Raw genomic sequence first — 12,482 nt, 5'->3', positions numbered from 1 at the left:
TTTTCCATTTCTTTGTATTACCTTCAATTTCTTTCATCAGTGTTTTACAGTTCTTGGAGTATAGGTCTTTCACCTCTCTGTTCAGGTTTATACCTAGGTATCTTATTATTTTTGGTGCAATTGTAAATGGTATTGTTTTCCTTATTTCCTCTTTCTGCTTCTTAATTATTGGTGTAGAGAAATGCAACACATTTGTGTACATTGATTTTTGTAATCTGTGACTTTACTGAATCCATTTATAAGTTCTCACAGTTTTTTGGTGGAGTCTTTGCATTTTCTTTATATAGTATCATGTCTTTTTTTTTTTAATTTATTTATTTATGATAGTCACAGAGAGAGAGAGAGAGAGGCAGAGACACAGGCAGAGGGAGAAGCAGGCTCCATGCACCGGGAGCCCGACGCGGGACTCGATCCCGGGTCTCCAGGATCACGCCCTGGGCCAAAGGCAGGCGCCAAACTGCTGCGCCACCCAGGGATCCCTATATAGTATCATGTCTTCTACAAATAGTGAAAGCTGTACTTCTGCCTTACTTATTCAGATATATTTTGTTTCTTTTTATTGTCTGATTGCTGTGGCTGGGGCTCTCAGTACTACGTTGAATATAAATATTGAGAGTGGACATTCATGTCTTATTCCTGACCTGATGGGAGAAGCTCTTAGTTTTTCCCCAATAATGGTGATATTAGATATGAGTTTTTCATATATGATCTTTATTATGTTGAGGTATGTTCCCTCCAAGCCTACTTTGTTGAGGGTTTTTATCATGAATGGATGTTGTACTTTGTAAAATTCTTTTTCTGCATCTATTGAAATGATCATACACACAACTGGTGTGATGTATCATGCTGATTGATTTGCTCCCCCAGGGACTTTATGAAATGCCAGTTACCTGGTACTCTTGCAACCTTGACTCTATGATGAGTTCAAATAATAATTTTGCACATGGCTTTTTATCATCATTGGAGAGAAAGTGGAATTCTCTGTGGCCTTCCATATCCTAAATAAAAGTCAAACTTGTACTTAGGTTTTGGAGGAACACTAACAAAATGTAACTCGACCAGATGAGGTGAAAGTAGAATAATAGACTTTTCTTCTTCTTCTCTGTAATTCCACTGAAATCCTTGAGCCAAGCCAGGAAAATGGCATCCATATTTGTCTGCAATTCCCACTCTTACTTAGTTTCTATTCTAGCCTGCAAACAGTAATCAGAATAATCATTTTTAAAACATAAATCAGATCACGCCTGTGCACTGCTTTAAATTTGTCGGTAGTTTCCTACTGAACAGTAGATAAGATGTGAAATCCTTATGAATTTGCCTCATCTTTTCATGATCCACATCTCAAACTCCCCTTTCATTACTTTTCTTCTACCCTTTCCTTCTGTGTTTGAATTATCTTGGTATCTTTCCTATCTGACTCTCTATTGATTCCTTGCTTTTTCTCTGAAAAACTACAACCAACTACCTAAACTTTTGCCTTCAACACACACACACACACACACACACACACACACACACACACACGGTTTCATATGTCTGATGCCTTCTTATCTTGTTCTTCACATCTCAGCTGAAAACCAGAGATGTCCTTTCTAATTTTTGCTCCACCAACACTATTCCCCATCTCTGCATATTGTTTGTGACACTTACCAAAATATATTTGTGTAGTACTTTGCTTGTTTGCCGTTTCGTTCACTTATGGTCTTTCCTTTCCACTGCAGTCTTCATGAGGACATGGTCCATTTATGTCTTGTTGACCAGAGCTTATGCTGCACCTCAGACAATGTTCAAAATATCATTCATTCAATAAATATGTTTCAGTGCATTTAGAAAGTAGGATACTTGATCATTATATATTATCATAGATTGTTTTATTGTATACTAAGTACATCCAAATAAATTATTTTATATTAAGTATTTACTATAAGATTTTTAAACTAATTTTACAATGTGTATATGAACTGAGAGAGGAATTCAGACAAATGATGGAATTTAACCAAATGATGGAATAGAATCTAAAAGTTAATCTCTTAGAATCTAGGCGAATTGGCACTCGAATTACCCCGAGTGAGTTTCTAGCCATTTCTTAAAAATAGAAAATATTTATGTAAAGAAATATGCAGGTGAATGTAATTTTCTTGGAATAAATATCCAGGGATATAAATGAAAGTCAGTTTGCAACCTCCTATTTCATAAGAGTCTGTTCTTCAGGGATTTTTCAACTTCATTTTGCAGAATCAAGTAGCTCAGTTATTTTGAGTAAGCATATGTACTTTTAAGTGGTTATTCAAACTGAATTGCCTGAATCTTTTAGGGTTTAGTGCTCACTAAATGTTATATAGAACCAGGAAGAAATGGATAGTAAAATTGCCGGGACTTGTCAAATTATTAACATTTTATTCTACTGTGAGCAAGAAAATAGCATCAAATATATTTATATAAGGTAGAATGGTGTCTTAGAATATATGTTATCTACATGTCTGACATATGCTTTGGGATACATTGAAAACTTGGTTTAATTTATGTTGACATATCACAAAATAGAAGATTAAAAATAATGTTTACTAATACATCTAAACAGTGTTATTTGTTAAAAGTAGCCCAGTGGCCTGAAGGATCTTGTGTCTGTAATTTATTCCTTGGCATCATTTTAAAGTCTTCCAATAAATAATAAAAAAAAAAAAGAAAGAAAGAAAAGAAAGAAAAAAAAGTTTAAATCCACCCTCAAACATTTCAGAACTTTATTTTTCATTAATGCAATGAGTAAGCATGTGAAATTTTATCTCCAGAGGATTTACTTCTTTACAAAAAGCTAAGAGAGTGAATACGGAATGGTACAGATGGCTTCTTTCTGACAAACCATAACTTTTGGGACCAGATAATGTATGTAATATGAGGCAAATCCCACTGATGGCCTAGTTTTGACTTAGCTATTAAAATCATATTACTAAAGATAAAATAAAAAAGAATTAGGTGGTATTTATCTGGACCATAATATTTTTGTAATTATTAGAACTTTTAAAACAGCAGCATATAAAAGGCATTCTCATAATGATCATATTCTGTCCTCTTCATCTTAAAAATATATCAACAGCACAACTCAACAACAACAAAATCCCAACCCTATTTTAAAAAACAGAGGACTGGGATCCCTGGGTGGCGCAGCGGTTTGGCGCCTGCCTTTGGCCCAGGGCGCGATCCTGGAGATCCGGGATGGAATCCCACATCTGGCTCCCGGTGCATGAAGCCTGCTTCCTTCTCTGCCTGTGTCTCTGTCTCTCTCTCTCTCTCTGTGACTATCATAAATAAATAAAAAATTTAAAAAAAAACAGAGGACTTGAATGCATATTTCCCTAAAGAAGATGTACAAATGGTCAATGAGCACATGAAAAGATGTTCAATGTCACTAATTATGATGCAAATGGAAACCAAAATGACAATTGGACATCCTCTCACACTTATTAGGGTGGCTACTATTAAAAAAATAAGAAAATAAGATAAAATAAATAAAATAAAATAAAATAAATAAAATAAAATAAAATAAAATAAAATAAAATAAAATAAAATAAAATAAAATAAATGTTGGCAAGGATATGGAGAAATTGGAATCCTTGTGCAAGGTTGAAAGGAATGTAAGATAGGGCTACAGCTACGGTAAAGAGTTTGTCAGCTTTTAAAAACTTAAATGAAGAATAAATATGCATTCCTACTTCTAGGTGTATACCCAAAGGTACCGAAAGCAGAGTGTGTAAGAGATATTTGCACATTCATGTTCATAGAAAAATCATTCACCGTAGCTAAAAGTGGCAGCAACCCAACTTTTCATCAATGGGGAAATGAATAAACAAAATGTGAATATATGTATGTGTGTGTGTGTGTGTATACACACACACATAGTGAAATATGTGTGTGTATATATACACATTTTCTCTCCTCTTCTTATATATATATATGTATATATATATATATACACACACACACACAGTGAAATATTATTCAACTTTAAAAAGTAAAGAAATTGTGATACATGTTACAACATGGATGAACCCTAAAGACATCATGCTAAACAAAATAAACAAGTTACCAAAGGGCAAATATTATATGATTCCACTTATGTGGGGTACCTAGAGTGGCCAAATTCATACAGACAAGAAGTAGAACAGTGTTTTCCAGCAGCTGAGGGGAGAGGGAGATGGGGATTTATTGTTTAACGTGTATAAAGTTTGAATTTTGCAAGATGGAAGAGAATACTGGGGATGGATGTCAGTGATGGTTGTACAATAATATAAATGTACTTATTTCCCCTGAATTGTACACTTAAATTGGTTAAAATGGTAAATATTATGTGTATTCTACAGTTAAAAATAATCTTTTAATTAAAAATTTTTTGAAGCACAGAAAGATATATATCAACATTATCTTTTGGTATAAACTCTTTAGGCTTCTCTAAATTTTAAGATTGTGTCCATTTTACTCGTCACCTTATCTCTGAGTTTTAGCACACATTAGGCAGTCAATAAATACTCATGATTTAACTTGATAACTGAATAGGTCTCCATATGATCCTCTTGAGACTTATATCATGTGCTTTCATTGATACTATCAAGTCCTTTCAGAAACACAGTGGTAAAAATTTCTGGTTATTTATTGCTGCTTCTCTATTTTAGGCAATTATGCACAAATAATGACAGGCAAGCAAAGACTAAAGTGATTCTGTGGTAACCCACATTTAGAACTACAGCAGTGTCCATCATGTGAGCTATTCCCAAGTGAACAATCGATAGATGGAACAGCTCTTTACCCGGTCACACAGAAGCCTGCCAGCTTAAGCTTGGCAAGGCCTTCAGAAATCAAGCTACAAGGTGAAATGCTGTTGGCTGGGGGAGGGTGGGGTTGATAATGAAGAAGAGATGACAAAGGGAAGAACAAGATAATTGTAACAAAGAAGGAGAATGTCAGCAAAGCAGAAAGGTGTAAAACTCACATAGCAGAGAGCATCTAAATCCTGGGATTATGCTAGGCATTTTGCTATGTGTCACCTGATTTAATTCTCATAGGAACCCTGCCAATTATAACCACCATTTTTACAGATGGGAAAAATCAAGATTTAGAGAAGAGAAAGGGATATCCTTGAGGTGACAGATCCAGGAAACGAACACAAGTCTTAATGGTGTAAACTAGCATTGTCCTGCAGCCATATGGGTAGCCCTAGTTCACAGACGGTGGTCAGAGAGGTGACAGGGCTTTGAAGATTTCAAGATCCTGTGAAAGAGGGATTTTAAATTATGCATTCAGTATTTCAGGGGCAGTAAGTGCCTTTCACCTGAACCTGTGTTCAACGATCATAATGATAAAAAATAATTGTACCGAATAAAAATGTTCATACATGTATATACATGAGGAAGGGCACCTCAGGCAGAGAGCAAGCTGTATATATTGTCTGTGTACAAACAGAAATTATAGCACAGTCTTTTTGTAGGAAGTGGGTTGTTATGGGGTAACTCAATTATTGAATATTTTAAAGCATTGTCCCTAAAATCTACAAGATTACACGATGACTTCTCTTGAGATAAGATTTCAGTTCTTTGCCCATCTTGCACTCATTCCAACTTTACCTTTTGTCTCCTCTTCCTACACCATTCTCTGCACCTATCTTTTACAGAAGTAACAGCTTCGTCACCTTTACAGAACTCTGGCACTTTTCCCTATATGGAGACAGCAGCAGGCAACTTTACCACCAAGTGAGGTGGAAATTTTATATGTCAAACAGGCTGGTGGGAGAGGCCCCTGGAGCCAGAAGAAGATGAACGATGCCTCTCTGTGTGCATTGCCTTGCTTCACAGCAGCTCACGGAGTAAGCATTCATTTTCTTCAGGGGCATTGCTACAAAGCACACTTCTGGAACATTCTTAAGTGTTAAGTCAAACCTCAGTCTTCCAGCAAGTCTGTCTCAGGAGTGGAGAGACGAGTTTAGGCCATGACAAGCAGAAAACTGACTTTGAAGTATTTCTCACTTACGTTTCTTCCATGTCCTTATTTGTCTTTTTTGAAGTGGAAAGTAAAAGGGAAGGGGACAACCATCTGACTGTTACATGAGGGCTTGGAGAAAGAATGCGTTTCACAGAAGAAATGCTGCAGTTAGGGAAAGCAGGAAATGTGAGCCTCAGAGCTTGCAGACACTCGCTCCCCTTCCACCCTAGGCAGCCCTCCACAATCATCTGAAATGATACATACAGTCCTGGTTCTGCCACCGTTGCCTTTTCAGTGGGAGAAAGATTCGTGACTTTTCCAAAATAGTTTCCGTCTACTTGGCAGAGTCGTCAGAATGATTAGTGAAATGATGTAATCATCAGAAAACACTACCTTCCTACCTCAGAATGACAGGAGGACATATGAGGCAGTATTCTGGGCTTTCAGGAAAGCTTGTAGAGTTCTAAAACTTAAAAATTTTAATAGCTTACACTCTAGGTGTTTGCTGTAGATTCAAACAGTAAATGGCTTTTAAAGGTAAATTGGGGGCAGTCTCGGTGGCTCAGCGGTTTAGTACTGCCTTCAGCCCAGGGTGTGATCCTGGAGACCTGGGATCGAGTCCCACGTTGGGCTCCCTGCATGGGGCCTGCTTCTCCCTCCGCCTATATCTCTGCCTCTCTCTCTGTGTGTCTCTCATGAATAAATAAATAAAATCTTTTTAAAAAAATAAGTAAAAGTAAATTGGTATTTTTTTTTCCTCCCCATCTAAAAAACATGAACATCATTTGTCCTGGTCAAATGGGTTTGTCATGTTTCAGTTGTTATAGCATCTGAAAGAAAATTCTTTGCAAACGATTATGTAATGGCAATGCCCTGTACTTTCATACACTTGCTTTGAAATCTCCTTTAAAATCCTCTATCATACCTCACTCAATCTGTTATGTTTGATTTTATGAGAACCTTATCTATGAAGCATATAATTTTGGAAGAAAATTATTAAAGAAAATAAAGGGTGCATAGCATGTAATAAGACATTAACATGGAACATATTTTTAAAGTTATTACCACGTAATAAGTTGGTTAGGTTACTTAACGACAAATTATCTATGAAGTATCTGTATTGGTTTTCCATAGTTCCTATAACAAATAGTCACAAATTTAGTGGCTTAAAATAATGCAAATGATTTATTTTATAGTTCTGTAGGTTAGAAGTCCAAAACAGATCTCACTGGGCAAAGATCAAGGTACTGTCAGAATTGTTCCTTTCTGGAGCCTCTAGGAGATAATCTATTTTATTGTCCTTTCCAGCTTCTAGAATCTCTATTCTTGGGCTCATGAAAGATCATTCTGAAAGTCAACAAAACAGGCCCAGTCCCTCTCACATGACCATCTATTTGAATCCTTTTTTCCAGCTTATTTCATTTTTTCCCACGTTTAAGGGGTTATGGGATCAGACTGGGCCCAATCAGCTAACCTAAGATAACTCAGCTAACACAAGATATGTCCCCATATCAAGGTCAGCTGACCAACACCTCAATTGAATCAGCAACCTAGTTCTCTTTTGCCACATAAAGTGACATTTGTAGGTTCCAAAGATTAAGATATGGACATCTTTTGGTGAGCATTATTCTGTTTACCATGGTATGCAATTATTTTTAGCAGAATATGATAGCTTATTATTATTATTATTATTATCATCCTTGGTCTAGTATACAGTTTGTGTATCTAAAATATGGGTTAAATAACATATCATGTATAGAATTATATATTCCATGCTTTATGATATAATCTATATTAATTTGAATAATACAACATTATATGTGCCCTTCTTCTAGGTATCACAGCCAAAATAATTTGTCCCCATGCCACATTTAACAGTGGAATATAAATGAGGATAAGAGAAAAAGAAATCAGTAGGAGCAGCAAATTATCAATTTCAAAGGGCTGAACGCTCCCTGACTGAAATCACTGCTGGGGATTGAACCAGCTGTCATGCAATATGGGGCAAATCACAACTTTACCATACTAGCCAAATCTGAGCTCCATGACAATCTCACCAAGACCAATTGAGACCATAGACTGGAACTGGCCCTAGGATTTTGTAGGAATCCAGACCCAAAATTTGTGTTTCATGAGTCCAGAGAGTCCCTGATCAGATTTGACCTCCAGAAGTGGTGATGCTTCAGTGTCACTCTTTATACAGAGCACTAAGGAGAGCAAAGCTACCATGGGTCAGGTCTTCTCATGGGAGTTATACAGTCTATCACTATTTGTACAAATATTACACTTCGCATATTTTTGCTTGCATCAATTATATCCTCTTCACAGCACTCAAGATAGACCTCTTTGTCCCCATTGTAAAAATGAGGAAACAGAGAGTCAATGAGTTATGAAGTTGGGATTTAAATACTGGCCTTTTTGATCCCAATGGTCATATTCCTTTCTTTATACTGCAGTGAGTCTCTCCAATCCAAAATTATGACACATCATTAAAAACAGGAAACTAAAGCAGGAGTTACTTATAAATTTATATTGCACTGAAGATAAATTTTGAATAACAGTTAACTTCTTGGGGCACCTGGGTGGCTCAATCGATTAAGCATCCAACTCTTGATTTTGACTCAAGTCATGATCTCAGGGTCCTGAGATTCAGCCTCGGCTTCAATGGAAGGTCTACTCTCTCTCCTTCTCCCTCTGGCCCTCCCCTGCTCATGCTCTCTTTCTCTATAAAACAAATAAAATAATTTTTTAAAAAATAGTTAACTTCAAGTAGTCCTCAGGTTCATGTAAGTGGAAATTTCTAGGATAATCTCAAGAGTTAATCTCATCTCTCTAAGAGGGTGGGTGTGGTAGGCTGAACAATGGCCTTCCAAATATCCACATCTTAATCCTTGGGATTTGTAAATATGTTATGCAATATGACAAGGAAAAAATAAGTTTGCAGATGGCGTTATGTTTGCTAATCAGCTGGCCAGATAGAGATTTTACTGAATTATCTGAGCGTACACAATGTAATCACAAGCAGCTTTAATTAGGGAAGACTGAGGCAGAAATGTCAGAATCAGATAAAGACTTGATTGACCATTGCTGGCTTTGAAAATGAAAGGGGTTCATGAACCAAGGAATGTGAACAGTCTCTAGAAGTTAAAAAAAAAAAAAAAGAATGAAACAGATTCTCCCCTAGAGCCTCCAAAAATGAATGCAAACCCTGCTGACACTTGGATTCTAGCCCAGAGAGACCCATGCTGGACTTTTAACCTCCAGATCTGTAAGATAATAAATTTTTGTTGTTTTAAGCTTCTAAAGTTTTGTGGTAATTTGTTACAGCAGCAGTAGAAAACCAATACCGTGGGTATTAATTAAACCCACTCAGGGACAAAAGAACCAGGGCTTGTAAAGGGGCTATGAGACCTATTCACTATTTCCATGACCTAGAATTCTGTCTGTGAAGGACAGAATGGCATATAGGTAAGTGGTTCTGGACCTAACATAGGAAAGAAGACAGGAGAAGTAGAAAGGCATAAGTTGGGCTTCTTGGAAGTTAAAAAGATATATATTTTTCTTTTGGATATTATAATTGAATTGTTTAGTCTTTTCTTATTTATATCGAAACCTCAATAGACAGAAAATATCACTTTCTTTGCATTCTGCATAATCAAACAGGAAGAGATAAATATTTGAAAATTGCTAAAATAAAGCAATTTTTCAAGCTGGTTGTTTTACACATAGCATCTCTAGTTCCTAAGAAATAACGTACTAAAAAATAAAGAAAAATAAAGAAATAACTTGGACTAGATGTTAATAGTACAGTGTTGACTGTATTGCCCCCAAAAAGGTAAAAGCAAAAATCCACCTCAGGGTCCTTCTACCTGTATTTCTCTATGAAGGTATATTTTCTCTCCTCAGATTTCAGGAAAAAAAAGTCTTTCTCTAGATAGAAAAATAATAACCAAAAGATACCTACATCTAAAATATTAGAAAAGTCAGAGTCACTGTGGGCTTTTATCTTAATGCTACCATTAGTGGAATTAGGTAACTGTAAGACATCAAAGCCTAAATACTAAGGTTCAGCAATTAAGATGGAGTTTGCTTTGTGGCATATCATTGGTAAAAATAACTGAAGATGGAAAAGGGTGGGCAGTTTTGAAAGAAAAGAAGAGTTAATAAAAATGGGGATGGGAGGGTGGGGGGCAATAGCCTCTATGTGGAGATGTATCTGGTGGTGCTAACAAATATCTCCACAGGCCTGATTTCCCCTGTGGTGATCTCTGAGTGCTAGAGCTGGGCAGCAGTACCCAAATGGATGGCAATAATTAGATTCTGATGAGTGAAGGACCCACATGAGGGCCAATGTTTCTGGAGGACTTAATGAAAGGAGAGGAAATCACTAGATTTCACACGGATGTAAAATGGATGCAGAGCGTCCAAGAGTTTTTTAAATGACTGGCTTCTTCCCACTCACCTAACAGCACATTTAGAGGGGGAAATATCTTGCACACTGAAAACTGATCACAACTGGAGAATTTTAATATGTGCACACTTCCAGTTGTAAGATTCAGGGTCACCCAAGAGCTATTATTCAAAGTCAGTATCAGACCATTTAATTTTCTGCTTCAGTTCCCTTCTGCTTCTCCCCCTCCAACTCCAGCCTAATGGCCATACCCCATCTTCTCTTTTTGCTGTCCTTCTGCTGTTTTTAAGCACTGTTTGTACTCTGAATGGAGTTTTATGACTGACATCTCCAGATACTGTATCTATTTTCCTTAATGAAAGCCTAGTTGTAGCAGGTGCTAATAGCTCAACAAGGGTTTTATGGTCCTTATAAAGAAAATGTGTAGAGTGGACATGGATGTACTTAGCACTCAGCTTGGTAAATAGAAAAGAGGGACATAGGCAGTACAGTTACAGCCGTGAATGATTTGTGATGACTTTCATGTCAGCTGGGGTTTTTTTTTTCCTCTTTTGTCCCTTACTGGAAGCCCCAGAATCCATTTTAAGTTAATTCCAAAGGCTAGCTCTGAAACAAATTGTATAGTGACAGGTGAAAAATTTAAGTGGAAAAAATTCTGCCAGGGGCTATAGTATGCCAATGCGTTAATCCACTTGGACAAAAGGCAGTGTAAGATGTCTGACAACACTCTCGTTTGCCTTTAACTGTCTGGCACTTTTCTGTTTGCTTCTCTTGATGATCATATCCTGGTTCATTTGATATTACAATTGCTTTCTAAACTTCACCATTTCCTCTTACCCACATCCATTTCCAAGTTGAGAGACTTCATTTTTCCTTTCATTTCTTTTGCTTTTCCATTGATTCAGTTTCTGATTTAGCATTTGTGGCTAAGGATCAAACTTGTTGGGTTGTAGGTGAACAGACACAGGTATATGCAGTAACTGAAGAAATAATACAACCAGCTGTTCCTGCTATTAGGCCAGCAGCTGTCTCCTGCTCAGTTCATCCTGGTGGGAAAACTAATAAACCTTACAAGTTATTAAAAAAAAAAAAAAAAAAAAGGAAAAAAGAGAAGAATGTACATGCTTTTAAAGCTACTGTTCTGGGAAGAGATTGAATAGAGAATGGTTGAGTATCAAAGAATCATGCGTTTATACAGTGAAATCTGGTAGCACTCTATTTCAAGGACAATGTGACAGCTGAAAGAGAACTGGTTGTGTGTCCCTCTGATGCACAGGCACTTTCAGAAACCTAAACTTTTGGGGAGCTTTTCAGTCCTGTGAGTAGTTCATTAGCTTTTCAACTGCAAACAACTGATTCATTTCAACACCCAAATCACGAAAGAACATGACTTTGAAGTAAGTAGCTAATCCCATGGTATATCTATCATTTCGTATCAAATAAAACTCAGCTAAGGACAAGCATTCAAGTACAGGTGTCAATTAATAAAGGATGCATTGAGATTGTGAATCCCATAGTCAAGATTACATTGAAACAATGACATTAATAGTAATTAAATTAAGATAGCTTAGGTTATCTGGATTTTCTTTTGAGGATATACTAAGATCGTTCCTTAACCTTATAATATTTCCATAGCAACAGCAGAGTGTTGTAATGCATATTTGGATCATAACAATTATTTGTTGTGAGATGTATCATAATTATTTGAGTAATAATTATCTGAGTAATAGCCACTGAGTGCTTAATAAGTGCCTAATATTTTGTTTAACCCTTATAAAAACCTAATAAAGTTGTTGTCCCTACCCTGCTTTTACAAAAATAGATGCTGTGGCTCAGAGAGTTGAAATACCTGAGATTCAGTAACATGGAGAGGGAGTTGTAGGGCTGGGATTCCAACCTAATTCCGTGAGATTCAAGAGCCCATGCTCCCTCCCTTCTGCTATTGGATCTCCTTGTATATGGGGCTCTCATTATTATGGGTTGAATTGTGTTTCCCCCAAAAGTATACTTTGGAAAGGAACTCTAAGCACATTAGAGTGCAATCTTATCTGAAGACAGGATCTTTAGAGAGGTAATCAATTTAGGATGAAATCATTAGCAT

At 36.6% G+C, this 12,482-nt stretch overlaps 1 long non-coding RNA gene across 1 annotated transcript in view; it reads right to left on the bottom strand.

Annotated features, from left to right (window-relative positions):
* Positions 1-533: 533 nt before the first annotated feature.
* Positions 534-12,482, bottom strand: part of LOC118350468 (uncharacterized) — a 51,356-nt gene continuing 39,407 nt past the window's right edge. The window contains exons 5-6 of the long non-coding RNA XR_007401506.1: positions 1,651-1,769; positions 534-1,193 (exon numbers count right to left, since the gene is read on the bottom strand). This is a non-coding gene — a long non-coding RNA (uncharacterized LOC118350468). The remainder of the gene's footprint in view (positions 1,194-1,650; positions 1,770-12,482) is intronic.

Source organism: Canis lupus, chromosome 12 (genome assembly GCF_003254725.2).
Source record: "Canis lupus dingo isolate Sandy chromosome 12, ASM325472v2, whole genome shotgun sequence".
NCBI lineage: Eukaryota > Metazoa > Chordata > Mammalia > Carnivora > Canidae > Canis > Canis lupus.
Note: the sequence above shows the minus strand (reverse complement) of the source record. Positions and strands in the feature narration are given on the sequence as shown.